At 39.0% G+C, this 12,493-nt stretch overlaps 1 protein-coding gene across 9 annotated transcripts in view; it reads right to left on the bottom strand.

Annotated features, from left to right (window-relative positions):
* Positions 1–12,493, bottom strand: part of LOC139757813 (calpain-5-like) — a 255,428-nt gene that overhangs the window by 170,622 nt on the left and 72,313 nt on the right. The gene's annotated exons all lie outside the window — the stretch shown is intronic.

Raw genomic sequence — 12,493 nt, forward strand, 5'->3', positions numbered from 1 at the left:
GACACAGACTTTGTCAATGTGGTAATGTTCTATTTTGTTTTTCTATATACAATACTCTACTCAATGAGCATGAAAGACTATAAAATCTTTACCTTTGTCTAAAAAAATGAATCTTTTTCAATCCTCTTGAACATAATACATGAATGCACTGAAAGTACATTTCTGATGAAAATTTCTAATTTGAAATTCAATGCTTATAATAGACCTAACTCATTATTTAGAAAAAACTTGTTAAAGATGTAAAAAGGGTACATTTATAGGAAAAGTGGCGAACAAATGGAACGGAATGACTTAAGACATGGCTAACGCAGACAACACACTATCACTGCTGTCAACATATCCCTAACATTTCTTTTGAAGAGCATTAATCACAACACTTGAAAAATCTGTTCAAAATATTCTAAATGCTTGTGGTGAATAGAAAAATTACAGCAAGTTTAAAATGAGGGTTTTGAAGATTGAAAAAACTTTGGGGAATATCAAGGCAGCATCACTCGTACCCTCATTAACTTGATGAGGAAGCTCTCTTTTGCTAATTTTCAGTCAATCTTTGAACCACTGAAGTCTTTGCTCAACTACTGTTGTCCACTCTCAGTCAATCTCTGACCACCCTCAGGCTAATGTTACCAACCCACTTGCTACCAGTAATTAAGCACTCACAATTACACTACAGTGCCAACCCAAGTCAATCATAAAAACACAGAGAAAAAGTTTTTTGAAGAAAATTGTGGAAGGATGGGCAGGGCAAGAAAAACTGGAAAAGTTGCTCATGGGACACCTTCTTGGGAAGTAAGGTTTCTTAACCTTCAAAACTTACATTTCCCTCCTCTGTGGTCTGTACCATGAACATGAGAGCACACCCACATGATGGAATTGCATATGGGAAAATCTTTCAAATACAAATGAGAACAAAAAATTCAATATCGTCACTGGTAAATCAGCATTGTATTAGAATCCAAGGTTCTGAGACAAGGAATTTCCAAAGCCACACAGGTTAAATCCACAACATTTGAACTATGGTATAGTGTTATGATAGTTGGAAGAAGAGTGCCAAAGGCCCCTTTCTTGATTTCCTCAAACGAAAGGTTTTGACAAATGTTAAGGTAGAGACAACCTTCCTTACATCGTGTGCCATAGCATAAAGGTTAAGTTGAGCCAATAAGACCAATTTTTTCAACCAAGTAGAGAGAATTCTCATTGAAATGGGATTCATGGTTCCAAGGTGCACAAAATGAATTCCCTCAATCTCTGGTGAAATCCAAAAGATCTCTAAGGAATTTAACTGGGCAAAACAATTATGCTCTCTTGATGAAAACTTCCAGTAGATGACAAAGAATCCATTTCTAAATCTAATGGTTTCATTCTCAGCCAAAAAACTGGTTTTTGGTTGGTTATGTCCTGCGCCATCAGAGTTTATCATAAAAAAAAAAAGAATCTGGGTCTGGACACAGCATTTAATTCACTAACTCTTCCTCTACAGTGCAAGACTATGAGGATGTGCATTACCTTAGGGAGCCATTAAGGAGCTAAACTGCCAGAAAACGATGTGACTGTATAAGGCCTTACGAGGATGAGCATTATCTCAGGAAGCCATTGAGGAGCTAAACTCCCAGAAAAATATATGACTGTATAAGGCCTGAGTCTTATGAAAGCTCAACTTCAGCTGAAAGGGAAAAGCATTCAGTCTCTTCTAAAGAACAATTGGAGATAGTACCTATCAAAGTGAAATACATATGATGTAATTCACTAACTCTCCTTCCAGAGTGCAAGGTTGAGGTTAAGCATTATCTTAAGAAGCTGTTGAGGAGCTAAACTACCAGAAAAACATATGACTGTAAAAGGTCTAAGTCTTTTGAAAGCTCAACTTAAACTGAAGGGGAAAAGAATTCAGTCTTCTCTAAAGGAAAAAGAGTACAGTCTTTTCTAAAGAAAAAAGAGATAGTGCCTGACAAAGTGAATTACATAGCATGTAACTCTAACTATCCTTCCAGAGTGAAAGGCTTTAAAACCTACAAAAGTTTTGGAGGACATTTTCAAGTTTCCTGCACCATAACTGGTCCATTTTTGAAGGATTGCCTTGCCCTCAATTTGCAAGCCAATGGTTCTTCGAAGTTCATTAATGTTGCCATAAGAAGTACTAGAATAATACTTTCTCCTAATCTAGTATAACAGGCATTAGAAAGTCAGGAAAACGCACAGAAAGTCAAATTGCATTATATGAATACATCATATAACCATGTGCATTAAAACTTACAACTACAAATACGGTAAAGGTAGAAGGTTTATGAGGGATAGTCCACCACTGCTGAGAAGGGCTGTATAAGATGACCCTAGAGTCAACAATAGAGCATGAGAAAGGATGTCTTGATCAGATTCTCAAAAGCTGGTGCTGGAAAGGCTTATACCAAATAGTGGTGGGAACAGATCCTGGTATAGGTCTCAAATGAGCACATGGTGGTAGCAGAGGACCCTATGGGACAACATGGGTTTGCGGCCATGAAGCCAGCAGGACCATCAGCAGGGATGGAATCAGATAAGCAGGCTGCACAGCAGAAAAGATGAATGTTGGAGGAGAAAAGGATGAATACCTGGTGAAGCATTCAGGGTTCTTCATCCCCACAGCCCAGAGTAGGCCTAGGCTGATGGACTGAACCAGTGGTCGACCAAGCTCTTGGAAGCTGCTGCCCTTAGGTCCACATAGCTCCCACAGCCTGGTTGGTCTGGTACATTTTACAGGTACTTGTCCAGTGCATTCTTGAACTTCTCTACTGTGCATCCTATGCTGTTTCTTATGGTAGTAGGTGAAGAACCATGAGCACTGGATGTTTAACGTGTTCTCTCTTTTTGTGCATATTGCACCTTTAGATACCACAGCAGTACTTTACAAAATCTTCCATGCCTGTCATGCTAGTAGGATACTATTTCCAAATTCAAGTTGGGAACCATATCTTATAGGATTTTCCAGGTATATATGATGATATACTTTTCCCATCTGTACTCCAGAAGATACATCTTCAGAGACTTCAGCCATTCCCAGTAATCTAGTTCCTTTTCCACTGGGCTATGAAAGATCTCTAAACACTCTCTGATTTGCAATTTTGTCCACTTTGTACGGTGATGTTAGATTACAACAATATTCAATTCATGAAAAAAATTAGCGGCTTGAATAATACAATCATTGGTTTTTCCTTCTTGTCTTAGACAACCTTCTACACGAGGCAACCACTGTTTTGTTGTGCTAGCTTAAGATTAGGTTGTCAGATATCATTACTCCAAGACCTTCCACATTATTCATTTGGTTTATGATGATATCGATGTCTGTTCAGTATTCTATAATGTTTTCATTTCTTCAATTCCCTATTTTGAAGGAGCTGGAACTTATCTCCAATGAAAGCAGATATCAGTGTCTGTTCAGTATTCTATAACGTTCTTATTTCAATTTCCCAATATTGAAGGAGCTGGAACTTATCTCAAATGAAAGCATGTTATTTGTGGTTGCCCTGTTAAAGACTTTGCTTATGTCTCATTGTGGCCTTTCCGAATCTTGTACTAATAACTTTCAATTTCTTCAATTCCCTATTTTGAAGGAGCTGGAACTTATCTCCAATGAAAGCAGATATCAGTGTCTGTTCAGTATTCTATAACATTCTTATTTCAATTTCCCAATACTGAAGGAGCTGGAACTTATCTCAAATGAAAGCATGTTATTTGTGGTTGCCCTGTTAAAGACTTTGCGTATGTCTCATTGTGGCCTTTCCAAATCTTGTACTAATAACTTTCATACTTATTCTTGTATCATCTGCAAAGGATGATATGAAACTGTGAAAACTGTTTGCATTAATGTCAGACATAAGATTGAGGAATCGGGCTGGTGCAAGTACAGTTCCTTGGGGGGACTTGTGAAAATTGTTGGCATTAATGTCAAAACATGAGAATGAGGAATTGGGATTGGTGCAAGTACAGTTCCTTGGGGGGACTGATCTTTTTATTATAGGGACACTGGAGATGGCAGACTGTTCACTTTCATAAATTCCATCTCTTTGGAAGGTTTTAATGATGTGTAATGGAAATGCTATTTTTGAGGACTGCTTTGCTTCCACCTCTGTAAAGTTGGGTTATGACAGTCAGTTTAAGACTCTCAGGAATTATAACAAATCTAAAGTTTTTCTCCAGAAGATATCTAGCACAGGTGTTTTTCAGTTCTAGAAGAAGACTGAGTCCCCCGAGTCTGAGCCTGGGACTAAGTGCATGGGTATGCTGTCAATGGCTCTCTTGAAATCTTGTGTTGAAGTGGTGACATTGGCTGTGTACACTTGGGGTATTTCTAAGGAAAAATCTGTTGATTCATTTATATTTAATGTGGTCTTATATTTAATGTGGTGAATGCCGATTCATACTGCTATTTCAAAATCTCACTCATTTTTTGGCAGTCTTCTGAAAAATATCTTGTTTTAAGTGTACTATGGTCTTCGATTTGCGTTTATCACATGCATAAAAATACTTTGGGTTATTTCTTATTTCACTGATGGCTTTCACTTCTATTTTCTGTGATTCATACGACATTATTAGTTTATGGTCTACGTATGTCCGACAATTCATTTGAGAAGTTTTCTTTGCTGGTGAGCTACAGCTTCTTTAGGTCTGGGACGATTCTTTTTCGCCCATTGTACACGAACAGGATAGCGAGAGATGCTTCAGTCACGCCCTAAAACGCAGGTAACTGAACCAGCAAAGATTATGACTTAAATGGAAACTTAGGATGGGCAATCATGTGTCTGGAGTAGAGGGTTGGAATAATAGTCACACGGGAATTGAGGATAAGGCGCAGATGGTGTGGCAATACATTCGACCCTGGTCAGATAAATGAATGCATTATGTTCAGTCCACACTAGACTGGGTGAACGAGGTGATGGATGCTTTTGGAAGCTGGAGCAGTTACTGCAAAAAGGTCTGACTATAGAATTCCTTCTTGACTTTTGAATAATGCCAACATGTTTTATCATCAATTTGTTTTTATCCACTTTGCTTTAACGAATGTATTTCAAATATGCCATAAAGTGCATCATTGGAGCTGATCAAATATGTTTTCTACATCTGACAATATAATAAACTGCCTTATGTGGACAATTAGCTGAAGTAAGGCAGGCGAACAATTAGCATAGCTAAAAGGAACTGTTTACACCAATATATCCCAAAATATATGCAAAAGTTTAGGTAACTATTTGGGTTTTATGTACGAAAGGATGCAATCTATTTTCCTATCGTTAACTAAGTAAAAACGATTGAGTTGCATGTTGCGCGAATTTTATCTTCCAAATAACGTTAGTTTTGAAAGCAAAAGAACATTCAACTTTTTTTTTTTTTCATGAATGAGAACGTTATTCCGGGATAGCTGTAGTCATCTACCATTTACAAAGGCAACAACTGTAATATTCTACACACTGGCAAGATGAAATTTCATGGAATATGCATCCACGAATGCTTTGGGCGATCAACATGACCCAATTGCCCAATCGTCAATCCGCTATTTTCAGCAATAGAGCACATTATCACGGTCATGACCACGACCAACCCATGATGCCATGTTTCTGAGTCAGTATCTAATCAAACACATGCATAACAAATGAATTCAAGCTGACGAATAAAACTATGTGATCCTTGCCATCAGATGAACAGAATATATCAAACGAAAAGAATGCTTGGTAATATTTGTTACCAAAAAAATGCAAACTTTGTGTTACGGCCTCTCTCTCTCTCTCTCTCTCTCTCTCTCTCTCTCTCTCTCTCTCTCTCTCTCTCTCTCTCTCTCTCTCTCTCTTGTGAGACTTCTGGTTCTGAGCACCACATTTCAGGATGAATATGAATTCACTAGAGAGCACACAAGGGAGGATGACAGAAATTATCCCTTGCATAAGAGAATCACTATTGAGTAAGCACTACCAAATCAAAATTCCATTTACTAAGATAGGCGTAGAATAAGGAATGTTACAACTCAATTACAAAAGTATATAAACTGGCTAAGAAAAATAAATAACAAAGAACCCGTAACAACGGTTTTAAACATTTTCATTTTAGATTTCATAACGATATAGGAGAACCTTGGTTTGGAAACAGATGGATGATGAATCGAAGACGTTACTAAATAGTATTGTCAGTACAAAAGCTATAGGAAGTTTTAAGTACAGATTGCATGGTTACATTAGTTACATTAGTGTGAAAAGGACGCCTCGGTTAGGCCAAGAGGCCCAGCGCAGTTTCTTTCCATTCTTATTACAATGACCTAAAAAAAAAAATCGAGTACACCCTAACCTGGAGTACAGTTTCCAAACAGCGGTTGGTGTACAACCTACAATCAGTTGACACTTGATCAACACGCAAGGAACAGAATATTACGGCAAATTACCTTCAGCTGCCCGGCAGGTGTACGATATGTGACCAGAAGCCATGAACCATGACTACGAGGCTTTCCGACAAATAACAGGATTTATGGATATTCAAAGCAATCACAATACGTTCAGATCACATTACGTTCATGATGTATATTATCTCGATGCTATAATTGGACCAAGTCTTCTATCATCTGTATTCGCTGAATACAAACTACTCTAATCCCAATATTCTGCGTGATTTAAACGGATTATATACCAATATCTTCAAGAAACATTTCACCCATACTTTTCTCCACCGATTATGCTACAAAATTTTAAGTTCTCACCAGCCACTTTATTATGCATTAGTTCCACTCTAATATTAGTTCAGCAGTTCTAGTGTTTTCATCAAACTCATCTTTACTTAATATACTAGACATATGCCTCATATTTTCAACAATCATTTCATACTGCCATAGACATGTCCACAATACTCTTCACCGGTCACTATGTTTCCATAACTTCACATCAATTACTTTTCTAATGTTTTGAGTTTCAATCTTACTATAAAAATACACGATTCCATCATCTCCATTAGTGAACCACTACTCACTGTTAGGTAGATGAGTGACGGTAGCCAGCTTGGCGTAGTGCCACTTCCAAGACAAGTTCTACAAACACCATTCCCTTAATGTCAAGTGATTTCATTCACCAGTCTTTTCCTTCAGGAACATGTTTTTCTATTATCTACAATGTGTCTGAAGTTTCCTGATAATGTTCATGTGATGTTTTTGTTCAAACCACACACTATAATATTTGCTCACAGCCTATTTACTTCCTCCGCAAAAACTAGCGCACTTTGATCACATGATCGCATTAGTATCATTTTCTTCTAATTCACTTCTACTCGAGTTTCATGACTTATTTACACTAATACGTCACATACCAGCTGTATCAAGTGGTGACGTCATGCGGGGTCAGGTGAGGCCACATGCCAATACAGCTCTACTGTCTCATGAGTATGACACGACGTAACAGCATATGAAGAAAACAAGACAATAAACTGCATAGGCACAGAGGCAACTTCTAATCACACCCAGCCATGTTCACTCACGTACAGACTTGAACGAAACTAGTGCAACAAGTCTGAATCCTTATTTCTCGAACTGCTCGGCGAGAATCTGAACCCTTTGATTTCGAAGTTCCTCGTCGCACGAGCTCAGAATTTCCAAATTTCAGAATTATCAAATTTCGCACACCTCATGCTGATTACCAAGTGTTCTTGGGTTTCATGCTAAACGTATAGCTTACTTGCTATGGATAAAACCGAGAAAACACGGGAGGAAAAGCCTTATCTAAATGACACCGTTTCACTCATTCGAGCTTCATCAAATCAGTGACAAAGCCAAAACTAAAGTTTATGCGTGACTGGTATAGCGGGGGAGGAGGTGAGGGGGGATCCAAGGAAATGGCACAAGGGAATGATAGAGATGAGGAAGGGGATCTTGGGGTAGTGTGGCGGGGGAGGGGGCAGCAGGGGAATGGTGATGTGGGGTGAGGAAGGGAGAGGTGTAGGGGTAGTGTGGGGGAGGGCACGGGCATGGTAAGTAGGGCGAGGGAGTGGGGAGGTGTAAAGGCAGTCAAGTGGGAACGTTATGGAGAGCGATGACGAAGAGAGCAAGGGGAGACAAAGACCAAGGAACTAGAGAGGTGTGTGGGATAAAAACTGGAAAGAAAGGAAGAAGGGTGAACACGAAAGTAGAATATAACAAGGGTATTGGAGGAAGGAGGGTAAGGCGGAAACAAGCGAAGGGAGAAGCGAGAGGGAGGATTAAAAGTTTGGGGAAGGAAGAGAAAGAAAATTATTTAGAGAGGAGGAAGCAGGGTGAGAAACAAAAAAAAAAAAAAAAATGTGGAGCTGGGATAAACTTGGTAAGCGATGAGAGAGGAAACGATGGTGTGAGGGCGGACATGAGGGATGGGTAGGGGAGGAACAGCAGGATCCTACTGCTAGTAGAAGTGGTACCACTTCGGTCTTTCTGGGTACTCCATACCCCTTCTCTACCAGATTTAAGTCCAAATATCAATCCCCGTGCTTTACATACAAAATATTAGGCTTTACAGACTATAACTTTGTTAGTAAAAAAATCGCTTGGTACCACTGCATTTTTCAGTTCTATTTAGGTGATGACAGGATTTTTTTTTTTTTTTTGCATCTATTCATTTATCGTTCATCTGTCTAAGGAGCTACTGACCAACACAAAGAAACACCTTGCCTATATTAAGGTTATCACTGTCGTAGGTGTGATTACGTACTGGTAACAAACGCAGCTTGGTGATCGGTCATTTCGGCTTACTGATGTATAAATCATTACAGTTCTTGCCATGTACGGTAACCAACACAACGTCGACTCTTATTCTCCAGTAATAATGTTCTTAAACTTGAGGAAAAAAGTGGTGCGTTTTTCGCTTGGTAAATTATTCTAAAGTTACCCTGAAGATAAAATTCACATACGTACTATGCTGTTGACGGGACTACTTACCTTTCTCAGAGAACAGTATAGGAAAAGAAATCACAACTTACTCACAACATCAAAACCCAGTTATATACATCTTTTTTTTACATATACCACAAGATGCCTCTTAATAGATGTTTTCGTTTTTGCTAACTATTCGTCTTTTTGGTTCCACAAACTTTCAAGTCACTTTCCGAAAAAAAAGTTTATTACATAGTCTGATATATAACATTTATGTAATCAGATCCAATAATGTTTTGGTAATAGAATGAGTTGAAATAATACACAACCTAAAAGAGTTCTTTAATCATATACTATTTCCAGTAACTGCTCCGATGTCTACATTCGTCACCTCATTCACCGAAACGAAATAGATTGAACAAATACATCCATATAACCAACTAGTGTCGGGTGTCTAGCCACACCGTCAGTAATTATATCCTTACCGTCCTGGTCACTGCTTATTCCTTCCTCCCGCTTCCTCCGACGCATGAAGGACCACAAGTTCTCAGTTGGCCTTAAGTTTAAACCTTTCCTGAGCCAGTTAATTTCCTCCGCCTCGGGTTGTGCCTGAAACAACTTTCACTGTTTGTGTATAATAGGCTCCGCTCTTGCAGGAGCTCGATCACCAGGAGCAGGAATAGCCATCGCTCATACAGATTAGCAACAATATATCTTCCATAATCCGACTGGTTTACTAATCTCCGGTCTTTCAGGAGCTAGAGTGTTAGGAGCAGGGATAGCCATTGCTCGTACTGATAGCAACAATGTACCTTCCATAATCCGACTGTGTTCTTCACTATCCAGTCCACCATCTAGTTTTACCACTTTACATGGTACACATGCTCACATGCCTTCCTGGAGTAACCACTTGTGACTCTAGGTTGAGGCTTTTAAATTCATATATTTTGGATTGGATGACAGTGCCATACAGTCTTTGGATGATTTCGTCCTTCAATTCTCCGTGGCACCTATAAAATCAATCAACTCCGGGATATTGTCAATACTTTTCCCAATTTTGTAATTTTACTGGAGATGCTTTCACTAAGTTCTTCACTACTGTCCTTCTGTATTTCATCATTCATGGTGGTAGCCAGTTTCCTCTTCATCACCACCTAACCATTATAAAATATTTCCCTGTCATTTTACTCTCACCACCCTTATTCAAAACTATCAGGAAATTCCTGGGGCCAAACTCCCTGTATATTTACATTCACATTAGCTATCTTCCCATTTTTTCCAGGCATTGCTAAGTTTCTGAGCCTTCAACCGTTTCAACTTTTGCCAAATTAAGTAGAGCAGTTCTCTGAATGAATATTCTAATATTTTCCAAAGTTTACGCCCTGCTTGCATCTCTCACTTCATTGCCACGTCCCTCTATTACCACCTACTACTCTACAGTAGTCTACCATCTACTTTCTCCTGTATGCCTCTTATAACATTTAAGGATATATGTTTCATAAGTTAGTTAAAGGATGTGACATTTGGCGGCAAAAACGTGCATTTTATTTTCCCATCCCGCCCGCTGACTTTCCCCACCTGCAGGATGAGCAGGGCCATTGTCTAGTAGAAATGCCCTGACATTCTCTGGTAAAATGTTTAGCGTTTTCTCCTGAAAATTCCTCACTGCACGGATAAAATATTCATGGAACCAGTTATAATACAGGTCCCTAGTAAAGCAGGCATTCTTATTTGCCCTATATATCACAGGTAGTTTGTCTCAATGTTTTTCAGGGTATGAGGTTAATAAGCCTTACCAACACCCATGGGTTTTAGGCGATGCCACCTGTCAGACTAGCATACACAAGTGCTGAAAATCGTTCTATACTCTTTCTTGTCTGGATCAGGAACCTCACCCCTACAGTCTGCGTTTACTCTGGCCCTGCCCTCTTGTAGAGTCCAGTTTCATCTGCATTATGTAACTGAACTGAGAGAGTATCAGTCCAATGTCATCTACTGAGACAAAAGTTTCTACCTGAGAGGTTGGTTGAACACTCTACATCAGCACTTACGCTCCCCCATCTAATTTCCTGTTTGTCAAGCAGTGCTGACTCCTCAATTTATGAAGCCCTCCAGCACAGGGATGGAACCATTCCACACTTAATTATGTATCTAAATGCAGTGCTGCAGACTGACTGTCAACGCCTGTTACCGGGACACCAGCTGCCCTTTCCTGCGGTTTCCAGCTGACTGTTTTCTCCTCGCCTTACTCGGTTTCCCTTATGTGTTTCTCATAGTCCTCTGTTTCCTAGCATATTTTCTGAGCTTTTCCTTCAACTTTTTGATGTCAAAGAACATAATATAGCTCATCTTAAACTCATAAACTATGAGGAGAGAGGCACCAGCATCCATAAGGTTAAGAACTAACTTATCTCCTTGTGAACTACTATATTCGTTTTGCTTTCACAGTATCTTTGTTATCAGACACTATATAGTCACTTAATCCTACCTTAGAAACCTTAATATATCATCATACAGGCAGAAAGAAGCGAATTGTAGTGAGACTAGTAGACGGTCCCTGACAATGATACCGATGCTAACTGGCTAAGTGGTGCGTTCTCCTTTCTAAGACAAGCCAGGTTCGTCATAATCTGGCACCGTGCTGAATTATAGCTTTGTTCTCTTTTTTCATTTCAGAAAATAGCCAAATTATGGGGAATATACTGTAAATGCAGCCGCACTTCCCTATAAGGTTTGTTACATTTGTCAAATGCTTTTGCAAAGTCTGTATAAACACGTCACCACTTTCTTTGTTCTCCAGAGAACTTCAACGATCCTATCACAATGGTTAAGGTTAAGCAAACGAGAGAAGCAAGGTCTTCCCTCTCTGTAACCAAGTTTTCCTGGGTTATGCGAAATGAGGACTAAAACTGACAAAAAAAAGATGAAGGATATTTCGACAAAATTATTACTGGGTAAAACGTTGACAAATATAAAACAGAGCAGGGTAAGATATTCTATAAATCAAGAATTACATAGGTTGCTACAAAAATGATAAAGATGATCCATACCCACAGTCTGTGTAGGCAATGAATAATTCTTGCTAAACGTGCGTGCGACAAAGGTAAGAAACAGAAAGACAAGCAGCTGAGCACAAGATTTTGTGCTAAATCATTTTATGACGCGGATAACAAACACCGAAGAATAATGAATTATGGAAATGCTGTACAGTACAATAGGAGTCTGACAAATATAAATAACTTCCAATGAAGTAAAATCAGTCCCTACAAACGGACGCAACAAAAATAAAGTCTAGGCCTACATGCTACCTTTAACTGCATCAGTTACGAACCCAAAAGTGACCTTAGCTAAGTTTGGCTATGAATGACTTACTAAAATCCGACTTGAGGGCTACAAGCTACATGCACAACAGTACAGTGAGGGGTCTCTATTGGATATCTATTGATGTACAGTTAAAACACAGAGGACGTGCTAAAATGTGAGTCTGAGACATAGATGTTAGTCTTACTAAGTTTAAGAGCCTACAGCAGTCTGCAATATCATCAAATCTTAGCCGAAAATTGATCAACATAATGGTCAAGTGTTAGTCCACAGGTAATTCCACTCACATCAAGTTGATCCCAACAACAGACCTTCGCTAAGATTAGG

This window comes from Panulirus ornatus, chromosome 2 (genome assembly GCF_036320965.1).
Source record: "Panulirus ornatus isolate Po-2019 chromosome 2, ASM3632096v1, whole genome shotgun sequence".
NCBI classification, from domain to species: Eukaryota; Metazoa; Arthropoda; class Malacostraca; order Decapoda; family Palinuridae; genus Panulirus; species Panulirus ornatus.